At 29.6% G+C, this 16691-nt stretch overlaps 1 long non-coding RNA gene across 1 annotated transcript; it reads left to right on the forward strand.

Moving 5' to 3' along the window:
• The first annotated feature begins 10743 nt into the window (after window positions 1-10743).
• Window positions 10744-13629, forward strand: LOC135924352 (uncharacterized). Its single transcript, XR_010571328.1, has 3 exons — window positions 10744-11162; window positions 11302-11381; window positions 11430-13629. It is a non-coding gene; the product is annotated as an uncharacterized LOC135924352 (long non-coding RNA).
• Window positions 13630-16691: the final 3062 nt, after the last annotated feature.

Raw genomic sequence — 16691 nt, forward strand, 5'->3', positions numbered from 1 at the left:
TACAATAATTAGTCCGAAATTATGAGCTACCGCAAAATAATTTCTTTCTTTTTAACCTACATCTTTAAATTTTGACTTAAATAACTCTACATATCTTTCTTATCAGGGGCATCGCTAGCCTTTACAATCTCAGGAGGCTCAATTAAAGAAATTTTTATGTGGGGCTTCGACCTACATACCCCCTAATTTGCGGGCCTTCGGCCGGGTTTTATATTAATATATTATACTTTTTTAATATTTGCTAACTCTGAACAATTATTTTGAATTTCATATTTTGTCATTTATTATATTATGCATACAAAATAAACTAGCATATAAATAATTAAAACAATACAAGACATTTCTAAAAATAATATTTTTTAATATAAAATCTATTTATTACAGCTAAGGTATTAAAAGTGATAAAAAAGGTTAATTGATTCATACATATGCCTCAATTGATAATAGTTTTTTAAAAACTACATAATATAATATAATTCTTAGCAACTTACATTGACAAAAGGTCATGACACTAATATAACTCTCTGTTACCATTTTAGACAATGTTTTATAGAATGGACTAATAAGGAAAAATTTATAGGCCTAACCAAATCAACAATTCTTGAAGTAGAGAATATAAACGATCAATCCAAATCATAAAACTATATGGTGGTTAGAGCTTCCTCTTAAATGACATGATAGAAGCTAGTTAAGTAATCGAGAAAATTATTGTGAGATATTAAATTTCGATAAGATTATCTTCCATTTTTAATGATATATAAACGACTGCAGTTAATTATTATTGCTTATCTAAAATATACTATCATATGCTCTCAGCATCTGTATAATAATCTTAACTTACATAGCCTCACAAATAATAAATGCTAGTTAATTTGCAGTCATAATCATGAAACTCACGATGTTAACTCATTTCAGAATTTATCATGTTTGATAAATTGATAAAACACTAAAAATCTTTAGAAGAAATTGTGCAAATATATTGAAGCCTTAAGTTTACGGCAAGGATGCCATATTAGAAATGAAACATTTTGTATCTATAAAATAAGAACCAGTTTCCTAAAAACACGTAAAAAAAGAGAAAGAAAGATATCTAATTTATTACATCCATTTTGGGATGAATAATTGTTTAATTTTTAATAATATTTTAAAATAAATAGATGGCGTTAAAGTTTAATACAAATTGTTACTTTTATTTATTATCAAAAGCATTATTAGTAAAATTTATTAAAGTGTAAAAGTGGCATTTTACGTAATATTTTAAAACCAATTATATATAATATAGAGGATTATAAATATATGTTTACTCTTTATAGCAGGCGCGTACGCAGGAATTTGGTCTGAGGGGGGGGGGGGGGGGGGGGGGGGGGATAATAAAATTTTTTAAGAAATATTATTGTTAATTAAAAATACTAAGCACAAATTTATTAGGACTAATAACTTTTCTAATACACAATTTTAAACTAATGTGAATTAAAAAAATTATATATATAAACCGGCATTGGAAAACTTAAAATAAATGTGAATTATAAAATATAAAGTGAATATAACCCACGATATGAATCACTTAAATGACCCAAAATTGAAATTTGAATTTTTGAGCTTTTAAAATATATAAAGTATAAAAAATTTAAATGTTGGGAATATAAATTAATACACAAAAAGTTTCTTAGGAATAATTGTATTTTGTATGTTTTGAGTTAATTTTTCAATTATCTATCCTTGCTTGGCGTTAAATGCCTAAGAATATTCAAAAGATCCAATCATTCATTCAATATCTGAAATCGCCATTATTAGCTATTACAAAAATAAATATAATTTATTTTAAAAAAATTCGGGCCGGGCCTGAAAATTTTATTTTCAAAAAAGCCGGGCCGGGCCTTAAATTTAAAAAAAAACCCGGGCCGGAAAAAATTATTAAAAAAAATCTGGGCCGTGTCCTGTGAATGGTACCTCTGCAAGGCTCTGTTATTCTTCTTAAAAAAGAGAATGTTCTCTCATTAGTTTACTAAAGAGCTGATAATATATATAATCATTTTAATACATTGGGAGTATAATCTAAAATGTGTTTGAAATAATGCAAAGCATCCATAGCATTTTTTGGGACTGTATCAACCATGGTTAATCTTTTAATCATAGTTATTCAGCCAATAAGGCATCATAAGATATTTTAACATCTTCATGATAAAAATCTAACAAATATTTATATTTTTTTTCTAGCCTGAAATTTTTTTAAAAAAAGCCGAATCGGGCCTAAAAAATTTTTAAAAAAAAGCCTGCTCGGGCCTGAAAATATTTTAAAAAACACCCAGGCCGGGCCGTAAAAAATATTTTAAAAAATCCGGGCCGTGCCCTGCAAATGGTACTTCTGCAGGCCTCTGTTATTATTCTTAAAAAAGAGAATGTTCTCTCATTAGTTTGCTAATGGGAAGAGTTTATAAACCCTTTTAATACATTGGGAATTTAATCTAAAATGTGTTTGAAATAATGCAGAGCATCCATAGCATTTATTGGGACTATATCAACCATAGTTAATCTTATAAACATAGTTATTCAGCTAGTAAGGCATCATAAGATACTTTAACATCTTCATAATAAAAATCTAACAAATTTTTTTTTCTATCACCATCTGAAAAAGGTTGAGACCTTTTTCCTTTCTCTACCACATCAATCCCACGATTAATATTTCAAAAATAACTACCTTTCGTCATGAATTATAAAATTATTTTAAAATTCATATTCCTAGCCCTTGAGTCATATAGTTGTTGCCCCTTACAAATATGATCATTTTTGATGAGCAACATTATTAGAAAAATACTATTATAAAATAATACTCAAGTATTACACTAAAGAGCAAAGTTTAAAACGAGGATTACATTTTCCTTTTATTTATTAAGCATGTTATATCGGGGTGTTTTTGTCAGATGTTTTTTTCCATGGTTATTTTATTTTTAACCAGTCTTTGTTCAAATCAGTGATTCTTTTAAAATTTTACACTTCAGTTATATATTTAACAAACAAACTAGTGGTTTAGACTATATGATATGTCAATGCTCTACTTTTTCCTTAACATATTCAATAAATAAAAAAATCATTTTTTAAAAAACTTTTTATAATGAAATTTATTTTTTAATGATATTTATTCTATATATAAATTAGATATAAAAAAATATGACCTAAAGGGATCTATTAAAATAAGATAATACGCTATACCATTTCCTATATTAACTTAAGAAAAGGACTGCGGAGAATATAATCAGGGGCTTGTATGCATATCTATAAATGATTCAACCCTCTCAAAACTTTTAACCTCCTACCAAATATAAATTTAAAAAAAGAAAATACCTTTTATCCCTTTCCAATTTTTCAAATAATGATAATTATTTCATAACTAACTATCCCTCCCCCCCTGTAATTTTAAGGATGCTCCTCTAATGAGTTCGCAGTTCAAGTTACGATATTGACCTTGCTATAAAAATTGAAAAAAATTGGTTGTATTAATTTTTTTGTTATATAGCTTTAAAATTCCATTTAAATATTGGAATTTGGTTAACTTTTTTTAATATACTATATTCTCATTTGAATTGATAACAATGTAAATGAGCTTGGGTGGCTTCATGTCATGTCATGAATAATAAAAATAAAACTAAAATTAAAATTAAAATACATCATTTTTTTTTATTATATTTTTTTTTACGGCATTAAAAATAATCTAAATTTTTTTTATTAAACAATAGCTCAACCTATTCGCTTGATGAAAATAATTAGCTATCCTAATTGTTTTAAATTTTACCATAACCAATCCATCTCATTTTGATATAACATTTTCCAAAGTTGCCGCAAGTTATGTCATCTGTCGGAAAAGTTTCCAAGCTTAATTTTCTTTTGGCTAAAATATCGAGTTAGCCTTTTATCTTTATCCTCATATTTTGAAATAAGGAAAAAAGTTGATTTTATAAATAATGATAATTTCATTTAATTTTTTTATTATAATTGCTTTCTTTAGATTCTTTGTTAAATCTAAATTTGATAATTTTTGAAATTCTAATAATTTTTGGTTCATACTCAGGGTTGCCAGGTCAAAATTTTCAAATTGAGGGAGATGCGGGAGAAACATGAAAATTGCGGTAGAAATATAAAAATTGCTAAAAAAAAATTTTTTGCGGGCGGCCTTCGGCCGGGATTTTGAATTGATTTAATTATCCGCCTATTATTTTTTATAATTATTTATATAAATACAAAGTCGGTAACTATTTTTCAAAATCAATAACATCTTGATTTATTAAAATATATTAATTTATAAAAAAAAACCAACGATCTTTTTTAAATATAAAAAACGATTTTAATTTTACAATTAAAAATATATTTTATGCGAATGTCCCTCAAAACGACCGCAATTGGAAATCTACCGTGTGTGTATATAACATTATAGGGATAGGCGCTTAATTATCACGTATCACGTTTAAATACATATTAAGAATAGGATATAATACAGCTGCAACTACAGTTGCGGCAATTGTACTTATCTTGTAGTGCAACATTCACAGAGATATTTATCGTCACAATGTTGGTAGAATCTTTTTTCCATAATATTTAAAGACTCTAATATATAAATGAAAATTATACTCGTAGAACAAATGAGCAAGGCTATCATTAACGTTTTAAGACCTAAACCCAGGAGGTCAATTTTTGACGATTTGAAAGATGGGCATATATATGCAATTCTAACAGATGCATCTAATAAGGGATTTCACTTGATCTTCCGCTATTTCAACAAAATTAAGGTCATTTCAATAAAACTATTAAATTTTTTCTCCTCAAATAGTAAAAAATCCAAAGACATAGCTAACCATATAATATCAGATTCGAGATGATCAATAAATTGCATGTCAGCTTTCTGATCTGATAATGCCTCCGTGAATTTGAAAAAAACAGAGTGTATTTACAGAAGTGAGTCAGCACAATGTTGGTTGCGATATGTTTCTAATACCGGCCATCAATAGAATTTTAAAATTTTATAAACCTTTAAAAATATTTCTTATAATGAATGGCAGAGTATATTTAGGAATGATTTCACCAGTAGAATGTGCAGTTGCAATCAGAAGAATCTTAACAAAGATTCACAAAATTATGCTGCAGATGTGTCCATCTTTACAGTTAAAAATTGACAATAAATTTTATGGCGCCCTTGCTAAAACATAATTATATTTTATTTGAGATCTAAGTAATAGAACTAAATGTTAACAGTCGTTATTGAGATTAATACATATTTAACCATTAGCTCGTTCTCTAATGTTGTTAAATCCGATTTCTCTCATTTTTCTAATTAGAGTATTATTTGAACATTTTAATATAATATTTTTAGCAATAGCGCCATAAAATTTATTATCAATTTTTAACTATAGAGATGAACAGAGCTGTAGCATAATTTTGTGAATCATTTTTAATAAAGAATATTCTGATTGCAACTGAATATTACTGCATGCAGTAGATTTCCTACATGTGAAAAGAATCCCAAATATACTTCTGCCATTTCATACTAGAAAAATTTTTTTAAAATTTTAGGACAGCCTTTAAAATCTTTATTTAAGAAGTATTTTTTTAAGGGTTTGTAAAATTTTAAAATTCTATCGATGGCAGGTATTAATGACAACCACCTGATAGGTATATGTCGCAACAACTCACACCATTCCAATTCAGACCACTTCACCAACTCTTTTAATTCATTAACTCTTTTAGTTGAACTAAATTCATTAAAACATTTCATCAAAATTATTTCGACATCCACAGATAGTACATTCATTTCCTTCTTGCAAGAATTATGTAGTATATATGTCATATACAGCCAATTGGTATTAATTCATTTGTGCTGCCTCAATTCGGTAACTTTAGTTTTTGCCAAAATTTACAGAGGCATTATCAGCGCAGAAAGCTGGCATGCAAATCATTGATAACCCTGAATCAGCTATATTTACCCTTATGTGGCTAGCTACATCTTTGGATTTTTCACTATTTGAGCAAATTTTTTTAACAGTTTTATTGAAATGTTCTTATTCTTGTTGAAATTGCAAAGGATCATTTCCCTTCTTCTCTTATCTTCTCTTCATATGGATGCCCATCTTTCAAATCGTCTAGAATTGACCTCTAGGATTCAGGTACCAAAACACTTGTGATAGCCTTGCTCATTTTTATTGCCACAAGTAAGGTTTGCACTTATATTGGAGTCGTTAAATATCATGAGAAAAAGATTCGACCCACATTGTAATGATATATATAGAGCTCTGTGAATGTTGAACTACATAATAGATGTATACGATTTCCGCAAATATAGTTTCATTTTACGAATATTTTTTTATTGCAATCGATGTTGATATACTCCCCTGTACTGACTAATATTAATGAAATAATGTTGATTTATTATTGGATAAAAATAAAACAGGATAGAAAGAAATTTACAAACTAGACATGTTTTTCGAATAAATATTTAAAATTTAATTTAAAAATATAAAAATAATCAATTAATGTCTCAAAATTATTATTTACATATTAAAAACGTTAAAATACTTTTTTTTAAAAATTGCTGGAGAAATTAAAAAATTGCGGTAGATTTTTGCGGGAGATTTCCAATTGCGGTAGTTTTGCGGGAGAGAGATATCTGCGTGTAAACTAAAAAATGCGGGAGTCCCGCTGATGGGGAGAGACATGGCAACCCTGTTCATACTTAAAGGTTGCTATTGTCTATTTCTCTTATTAAAACTAGTTTTGTTTATTGACTAGAAAAACTGATTGATGGAATAGTAAGTAATAATCTGGCATTTCTATGGTATGAGCTCACCTAAAAATATTTGTTTTTTTCGCATGTTGCCAATCGTTGCAATTTTATCTTATTTTGTCGTTAAAAACTATCTACCAAACGAATTGAAGAATCAATGTAATGAATTTCAATTATTAATTTAAGTTCCAGATTAAATGCTTCCAGAAATTTGGTTGATTTTACGCTTTAATGGGAGATATAGATTTTATTTCTCTTATAGTACGGTTACCTTTTTGTGTGTGAAAAAAATGACTGAAGAATTAATAAATATTAGAGCAAACCAGCTATTTTCCATTCCATCAATAATGCCAAATTAAGCAATTTTTCTTATTTTGCTAATAAACTTTTTCTTTATACTGTCTATTAAACGAATTAAATTATAATTAATACGGAACATCGATAAAATTTTCTGAATAAATTATTTCCGTCGCTTAATCATAGATTTGCCAAAATTTTGTTACTAATAGTTTTTTCCTTTTACGAGCTACTATACTCGTTTAAATGCTCAATTGGTACAAATAAAGCAAGAAATATTGATATAATTTACAATTAGTTCGTAGAACTATTCAGCCGCCAAATTTAAGGGTGCTGATATTAAAATATATAAATCCTGTCTATTCCTCTGTTCTGATACACAAGTTGAAGCATATAAAGAAGTTACTCAGAATTATCAAACTATTATGGTAATTATAGATATAAATAGCTTAAACCTTTGATTTTGAATGATACGATCAAGTTAGAATATTTTGAAAGAATTAAATAAAAATGTAAATATAAGCCTAAAAAATATCTAAAAATTTATTTTTAATTCTACATTCAAATGCTGGCTCAGAGATGAGTTTAATGAATATGATTAGGCAAAAAAATCCTTCTTCGGTTTCATTTGATTTATTAGAGGCCGAATTAATGGTAAAGCAGAATTTTGACATAAATTGCGAAGAGTTAAAATTTATTTTCATATATAATAAACTTTTAAATAAAATAAATTCCTTCCGATAAATATGTAGATTTGGATCTAATTTTTATATATTTTGACTTTATAAATATGGATAATATTCAAATTCAAATTTAAATTTGTAAATTATAATTTGAAAAAAATTATTCACCAATATTTATATATAAAAGGATTGCAGTTGTCGCGCTTTCCCGCTTTTTATCCTTTAGTCATTAAAAATCCCACCTCATTCTTAGAATATGGGAGGTATGGCCGGGCCTAAAAATTTTTGCAATTTACAAAATGAGAAAATCGAATAAGCCACCTATTTAATCTAGAATTAAAATATAGCCACATTTTATAATTATTTTTTATTATCCTTCATTTATAAACTCTTCTCAAAATTCGTAAAAAGTTTTTAACAACCCCCCCCCCCCACCCTTGTCGTGGTAAAATATGTAAAAGTAAATAAATAAACACTTAACCCATTTTGCCCTGATTTCCCGATATTGAAATATCTTTATTTTCTTGATTTGGAACATTTTCTATTTATTTTCAAAAAATCCTGATTTATTTAATTCCATTTTATTAGAAAAAATGAGAAGTGCTTACAAATTGAGTAGAAGCGTTTAGCGATGTTTTCATAAAACCGCTATGATTTAAATTGAACTGGTATTATTTTAAAAAATGATGAAAACTATTTTACGTTTTTTAATTTTTTTTTATATTGTTTAGTTAGACTTGTGAAATCACCAAAAATAAAAAACTAAAATAATTGAAGATCTAATAATTTATTCCATAATTTATTCTTCATAAATATTACAAATTTATGTAATCTAATAGAATATATTGAATTTTTTTTTGATTAATCATAACTTTGCAGTTATTTCTATTTATTAAAATGCGAATAGAAGAAAAAGGAAAGGTCATAATATTCAAATGAATTAGTTACTATTATATCAAAGTTATATCGATGTGCATTATCTCAAAATTGTAATTAGGAGGCATTAATTATCAGTAAAATCTTCTATAATTAAAATAATCTGAGAAAATCAATAAATAATTCTTAGCTTTCAGTATATTTTTTTTATCTAGATTAGAAATAAAGTATTACTTTAAATGACATAAAGCACACTTTTAAATTTTATGTTGGGGGGAGGGTTAACTTATTCTGGTAAAAACTTAACCCAAAATGTCCGCTCCATACTTACAACCATGAGCAGGAAGATTAATATATTTTCTATCACATCAGATAGAGGTTACATGTAGTGTTGCGTAATCGGCTAATTTTAGCCGACTACAAAACGGCTTAGCCGAGATTTTAGGTGAAAAAAGCGGCTAGGCCTAATTAGGTAAAGCCTAAAAATCGGCTAAGCCTAAAAATTGGCTAAAATAAATTAGTCAAAAATTCTGCATCGATGCCTAGCATTAATTATTATTTATTTATTTTAGTAAAATAATTTATTTTATTTATATTTAATGTAAATATTTTATTATTATCAACAAATAAACATGATATGATTTAATATTTTTTATTTATATTGTTTTATTTTGAAATGAAAATAAATTTATTTATTTGATGTTTTTTTAATAAAAAAAATAATATGCTGCTATATTGTAAAAATGTAATATTCTTTTTAATATAATTTATTAGTGATTTTCACAATCTTCTTTGTAAAAACATCTTTTATTGAGGAATAATATTATTATCACAACCACTGTGAACTGATTTAATAAGTTCTCTTATAGTAGTGTTTATAATAACTTCCCCGTGTGTATGGTGATATTATTTATCATTGCGCATAGTAAATTTGGAGATTTTTTGTATAATATGAAGTTTTTAATTTCTTCATAATCTAAAAAAGTTATCTAAAATTCAAATATTTAATTTACTATCCTCATTATCAATTGTCATTTCTGAAATAAATGTTGATTCTAATTTGAATATTTTAATTTTATAGAAAATTTATGTTTTTTGATTGACAAGTTATAAAAAATATGAAATTAAATTATAAAACATTTTTTAATATATCATTATTAAAAATACACTGGTAAAAACTTACTCAGGTATGTAATTACATTATAATAGAATAATAAGTAATAAATTTACTTATTAAAATAGTCCAAAAAGAGTGATTTTAAACATGAGTGTTTCTAGCACTTTACAAAAGTTTTAACCTCATATTTTCATATTAAAAAAATTATTTTAATGGATGCCAAATTAAATTGGTGTAATGAATAAGAGCAATGAATATGAAGTAAGAGCCAAGGGCAAATCTGAGGTCTGGAAAAAGTTTTCATTTATAGAGTCAAAACCCGATAATTACGAAGCTTTGGGACTGAAAAAATTAATATTTTTCGCAATTAAAAGATTAAATTTTAATTATATAGTATATAGTCCAATTTTGCGTTGTTAATAGTAATATATTATATTCAAAGTATATTAAATTTGTTGTATAATATTAAGATAATAATTAAGGAATAATAATTATTAAAATAATAATTTAGGAATAATAATTATTAAGGTATATTTTTAAATGACTAAATATTTTTTTAATTTATTTCTAATCTGTGAAATAACATATGATAGTTAAAATTATTATTTTCATTTAAGAGGTATTCAACAGGTTTACATTTAAAATAATTTTTCAAAAAAAGTGCGGTTCATCCGGTTCAATAATTTTGGAAGAATATGATTTAACAAGTGTTATTAATTTATCTGGAATTATTGATAAGTGGTTGCAGTATATTTTGAACTAGTATTTAATTTTTTATTTAATCATATGTTTTTTTTATAGAATCAATGAACTAAAATTTAAAGATGAAATGGGAACTACTATATTTTCTTAATTCATTCTATATTATTGATGTCTATGGATTCAAATATTCTTAACTCATTCTATATTATTGATGTGGTTATTCTGGATTCAAAAATAGATAAGATTACTAAATTTATATTTTCTTTTATAATACTCATTACTAAGTCTCACTATTACAATATCCGAAAGGGTAAGTTTCATTCATATTTGTTAAATTACAACTGGATACAAGGTTTGTTGGTATCCTTGAGAAATAAATCGGCAGTTCGCTCATTTTGGGCAGGTCTATGACCAACGTGCTAGATAAGATAAGATATAAGATAAATACACATATTCAGGATAAATACAAAGGTAAATTAATCCACATGCAACAATATTACCCAAGCAACTTGAAAATCATGATTCTCAAAAAATATAATTAATATTTTAAATGATACCCTTCAACCATCTAACCAATTCTAATATTCAGCAAACAAGGATATCAAAAAAGAAATATTCTTTTAGTCATGGAGAATTTACAAAAAATTAATTTATCAGCAGATTTATTATTCTTATATTTATGATTAATAATTTGACATAATCACCTAGAACTTTTCAAGTAAAACTTTTATTTTGTATGATTAATAATACATATTCATTCAAGTAATTACAATTTTGCACAGCTATGTATATTTATTATGCTAAAATTTGTAATATCATAGCTAATTTTATTTTATATAATTATAACATTTATACAGAATAATTTGTAAAAATGTGAATTTTTAATGTGGCAAGATAAACTTTTAAGCATTTCAAAATATAAATTTCATATCAACAGGTTAGTATATTTATACATAAAATATATGATATTATTAAATTATTTTAGGCACAAATAAGCTAAAAAGGCATAAATGTGTATTTACAATAAAGAGTAAAAAGACTCAATTAACAATTGATAGCCTTTTTGGTACTGATCCCAAAAAACTCAAAAGTTATGCCAAATTATGCTCATGTTTTGTGGACGTGATTTGAGATCATTTGATGCAATTCATGGGGATGGCTTTGTTGATTGTTGCCAATATTTTGGAAAAATTGACTCAATATATGGAAATATTAATATTAAAAGCATCATTCCAAATCCCACGACAATATCTTGAAATTTAATATACTACTGATGGTATACAAAATTTCCGAAATCAAACGCATATATGAAAAAGGGTCGATGTGCTAATAACAAATATGAAAATATGGAATTATTTATAATTTTTAGATTCGATTGTATTTTAACTTTTTTTATAATATTTCTTACAAATTAAATAAAATGCAACTTAATATATATCTTGATTAGATTATAGCCATCAAATAAACTTTAATTTAAGGTGGCGATGAATAAATTCACATAAATTTTATTTGGTTACTATAATATTCAAATTGTCGAATTTTGCCTAGGTGTTGAATTAAAAAGTGTGTGCTCGGGCTGTAAAAAAACGCAGACATCTAGTTACAGTGACCTCATGGTGGTTCAAGCGATAACGGATTGTTCAAGAATATTTCAAAGTTTAACCGTATCAGGTCAATTCAGCGAAACTTTTATCGCGAATGTCGTTTATCGCGAAGGAATTTTATAGCGAAGGTAATATAGCGAAACCAATTCCGCGAATTTTTTTCCGCGAACATTTATAGCGAAGAATATCGCGAACTTATTATCGCGAATTTATTTCCGCGAATACTTTATAGCGAATACATTTTAGCAAAACTTTGATCGCGAACTCGTTATAGCGAATTTATTTCCGCGAAACCTTAACCGCGAATACTTTATAGCGAATACATTTTAGCAAAACTTTTATCGCGAACTCTTTATAGCGAATTTATTTTCGCGAAACTTTAACCGCGAATACTTTATAGCGAATACATTTTGGCGAAACTTTGATCGCGAACTCATTATCACGAATTTATTTCCGCGAAACCTAAACCGCGAATACATTTTAGCGAAACTTTGATCGCGAACTCGTTATAGCGAAACTTTAATCCTGAACCATTTATAGCGAGTTTTCTACCGCGAATGTATTTGCCCGAAATTATTATAGCGACCGTATGACCGCGAAAATTGTGAATTCATTTTAAGTGAAATTAATATATTCAATATGAATTTACCAACCGAAGTTTCTTATATCATAAACGCGAATGTTTTAAGAATATTTTATTATGTATTGTTTATTTAATAAGCATGTAACTAGTGTTGCGTAATCGGCTAAAAACTAAGCCTAAAAATCGCCTAAGCCTAATTAGGTAAGCCTAAAAATCGGCTAAGGCCGCATTCATAGTGGAATCCGATCCGACACGATTTAACAGCTGATCAATTTTTAAATCGGTTTATGAGAATCAATTTTTCTTTATTAAAACCAATATTTCTTAGGTTATTATCATGTATAAAATTAAAGATAAAATTAATATTATTAAAAATAAATTAATCTCATAAACAGATTTTAAAAATCAATCAGCTGTTAAATCGTGTCGGATCGGATCCTACTATGAATGCTGCCTCCCCAACTGTACCTCTAACTCTGGCAGAAAAGTATGATAAAATGCGTAAAGTATGGGCGGGACTCCAACAAGATCTCCTCGAGCCAAAATGCAAAGCCAGTGTCCGGGACCGTCATGAGATTAAGCACGAGCCAAAATGCAAAGCCAGTGTCCGGGACCGTCATGAGATTAAGCACATAGCCAATGTGCTGGAAATCATTAACGAAGCCTCCGACACCAGACTCATGGAGGAGATGACTAAGCGAATACGTGTCCTAGCGCTAGCCATTCACTGGAACTGGCAGACAGCTATAAACAACGACGCGTCCTATCAAGAAAAGTTCCTTGGGGGCGAAGAAATAAAAGTCTACCGCGAAAGCCGGCCCTTTCGACAGGGGCTAAGGCCCATCTACCTCGGGCACCTACAGGAGACCAGAGAGGAAGGAACCGGCCTCCGCCAGGGGCAAGAAAAGGAAGTAGTCTCGCCCCAAATATCAATAATCCTTCGTTTCTTCTTCCTCCTCTACCTACTAATTCTAATTCTCCTTCTACTTCCTCAAATGCAACCCTTCCGGGGGGGGGGGTTGCAGCGGGCGACGGACCACCGGCTCCACGGGGTGAAACAGCTCAACATCCACCATGGCTGGCAAAAGTTAATATATTCCTTAGGATGTTGAGGCATCAGCCGTTTTCCCCGGATAATGATAACGATTCGGACTCGGGTACTGACGTGGTATCGGAAATCTATAATCAACCACCCCCGTTGATGCGTCCGACCGCCAACGCTGCCGACGACTCGGACACGCCGTCCTTCTTGTCAGAGGATTCAGAGATCCCGGAATGGTGGACGCCTAGCCCACTATCTGCCTCTCTGCCCTGAAGCAGCTCCGGGAGCGATGACTCAGCTGCTTCCATCATCTCGGAACTGGATTCTACAATCTTTAGTACGGATGATCCTGGTATGCCCCAGGTAGGATCCACAGCTACTCACGACTTAACTGGTATCCTCGCGGATATCAACCGTCCCGGCAGCCGCGGCATCTTCACGGATGAACAGCTAGAGGCTCTTCCTACGCTGAATATCAGCACCGCTCGACTCTCCTTAGGACCTCTCATGTCCAACTTTACAAGAAGAGTCGAGAAGAGGCTTCCAACCTAGACTGGACCATTTAAAAATAAATAACAATAATAATAATTAATTTTATCACTCTGGTCCAGTCAGGGTACACGGCAAATACCGAGACATTATTAGGCAGCTAATTATCGCCGGTATTATCGAGCTGTCCACATCTCCTAACCAAATATGCTCGCCTCTCTACGTGATCCCCAAAGCCGACGGAAGCCCGAGGGTAATTAGTGATTTCTCCGAAGTCTCGAAAAACTTCCTCCATTACCCCTTTAAACTCAAATCAATCCCTTTAATGTCAACCAAGCTCGATCAAGCCAAATTCGCATGCAAAATGGACATTAGGTCGGCATTCTTTTCGATACCCCTAGCAGAAAAGGTTAGGCCCTTCTTCGGCATTAGATTTGATAATAATAACTATGCCTACAAAGTCCTACCCATGGGTGCATCCTTCAATCTATATTGCCTGCAATCAATTATTTTAGATGCATGTGCAAAAACCGAAAGCGAACTACAACGTGTACCTCGATGATATCCTCATCTACGGCGACAACGAGTTTGATGTCAAGTGGTCTACTAGATCGCTCAGATGCGCCCTAGAAGGATGGGGTCTACAAATAGCGCCAGAAAAATCTGTCCTCGACCCCACCGATAAGATAACATATCTCGGTATTCCTATCAACCTTACAAATAAAACCATACAAGCTGACACGAACACCAGAAGACGACTCGATAAATGTCTCCAAATATTCCGTCGCCATTCATACCAGCACCTCGAACTGGGAAGAGCCTTGGCAGCCAAAGTACTAGGGGTCGTCAACCACTACGCATACACGATCACCGGCATGTCAAGGTTATTTTCCCCTTATTACATAACAATGAATAATGCTGCCCTAACCCCGTGACCGACTCTTATTTAGCATTCCGCAAAGCAAGTATCATAATAGAAGCGATGAAGGAACCTCTCGCACTAAAATACTATGCTAATACACCGGTCTACACCGATGCATCAAATTTTCACATTGGAATTTGCTATTGGGACACGGAGTTCACCTCGGTTTCATACAACGAGGCATGTCTATTATTCAATATCCCTAGCCATGCCATCGCCCACATTAACGCGAAAGAGGTACTTGCAGCGGGCATGGGGGCCATCTTAGCCCTCAGTAATAATCAAAGACCCATGATATTCACGGATTCAACCGTTACATACTACACGTTCCGAAAAGGCGGCTCACGATCACCGTCTATCGAAATCTTTATTACGCAGATACTACAAAAACTTGGCTTGGCAAACTTCACCCTCGTCTCGCAGAATATCCAATGGCTCCCCTCAGAGGAAAACCCGGCGGATGAATCATCTCACACCTGGATGGCCCATCGGGAGCATCTGGACCTTTTCGGTGACCAAATCCTATCTGGACAAGTCACCTTACAACATGAGGAGGTCTCCCTCTTCGGCGAAGAATCTACCATCAGCACCCCCTCTATGATATCGAGCTTACCTAGTATGGACACAACTATTTCATACCAATGGGACAACGTATCTATCAACTCAACAGATCTTACTATCTATTAATCAAAATCTCAAACAATAATCAAACAGCAGAACGCTTTCACCCCTTTAATATTTATTTCTATAAATACCTTATAATAGCTGTTTACATTCATTATTGTTTTTCTTCTATATTTTGTTATATTCAAAATTTTATTAATAAAGCCTTAGGGATGCCAAAGCCATAAAGGCCAAGGCATCCAGTTGCATCCCACTTTTCCTATAGGGAAAAGATAAAAGGATGTAACGGCGAAGCCGCCTAAAAATCGGCTAAACCTAATTAGGTTAAGCCTAAAAATCGGCTAAGCCTAAAAATCGTCTAACTAAGCCTATATAAATCGCCTAAAATTAAATTAATCAAAATTCTGCATCGATGAGCATTAATTATTATTTATTTATTTTATTTATATTTAATGTAAATATTTTATTATTATCAACAAATAAACATGATATAATTTAATATTTTTTATATATATATTATTATATTTTGAATGAAAATAAATTTATTTATTTGATGTTTTTTTAATAAAAAAAATAATATGCTGCTATATTGTAAAAATGTAATATTCTTTTTAATATAATTTATTAGTGATTTTCACAATCTTCTTTGTAAATACATCTTTTATTGAGGAATTATATTGTAAACTTTATTAGATAAATAAACAATCTTTTATAATTTTTATCATCTTTTTAAAATTATCTATTTTTTATTAAATGAGGTGGATTTTATGAAACTTTTTTGATAATTCTATATGATCTTTTTAAGGATAATATTTTAATGTGACAATTGTCATAATCGTTATTTTATAAGTTTTTTGAATTTTTTTGAAGAAAATATGTTAAAATAAGTATTAATAACATGTGTAAATATAAATTTAGTGAAGATGTACCAATGAAAAGTGACAATTGTCATAATCGTTATTTTTAAAGTTTTGAATTTTTTT

Source organism: Gordionus sp. m RMFG-2023, chromosome 1 (assembly GCF_954871325.1).
Source record: "Gordionus sp. m RMFG-2023 chromosome 1, tfGorSpeb1-WG-v2, whole genome shotgun sequence".
In the NCBI taxonomy this organism is placed as follows: domain Eukaryota; kingdom Metazoa; phylum Nematomorpha; class Gordioida; order Chordodea; family Parachordodidae; genus Gordionus; species Gordionus sp. m RMFG-2023.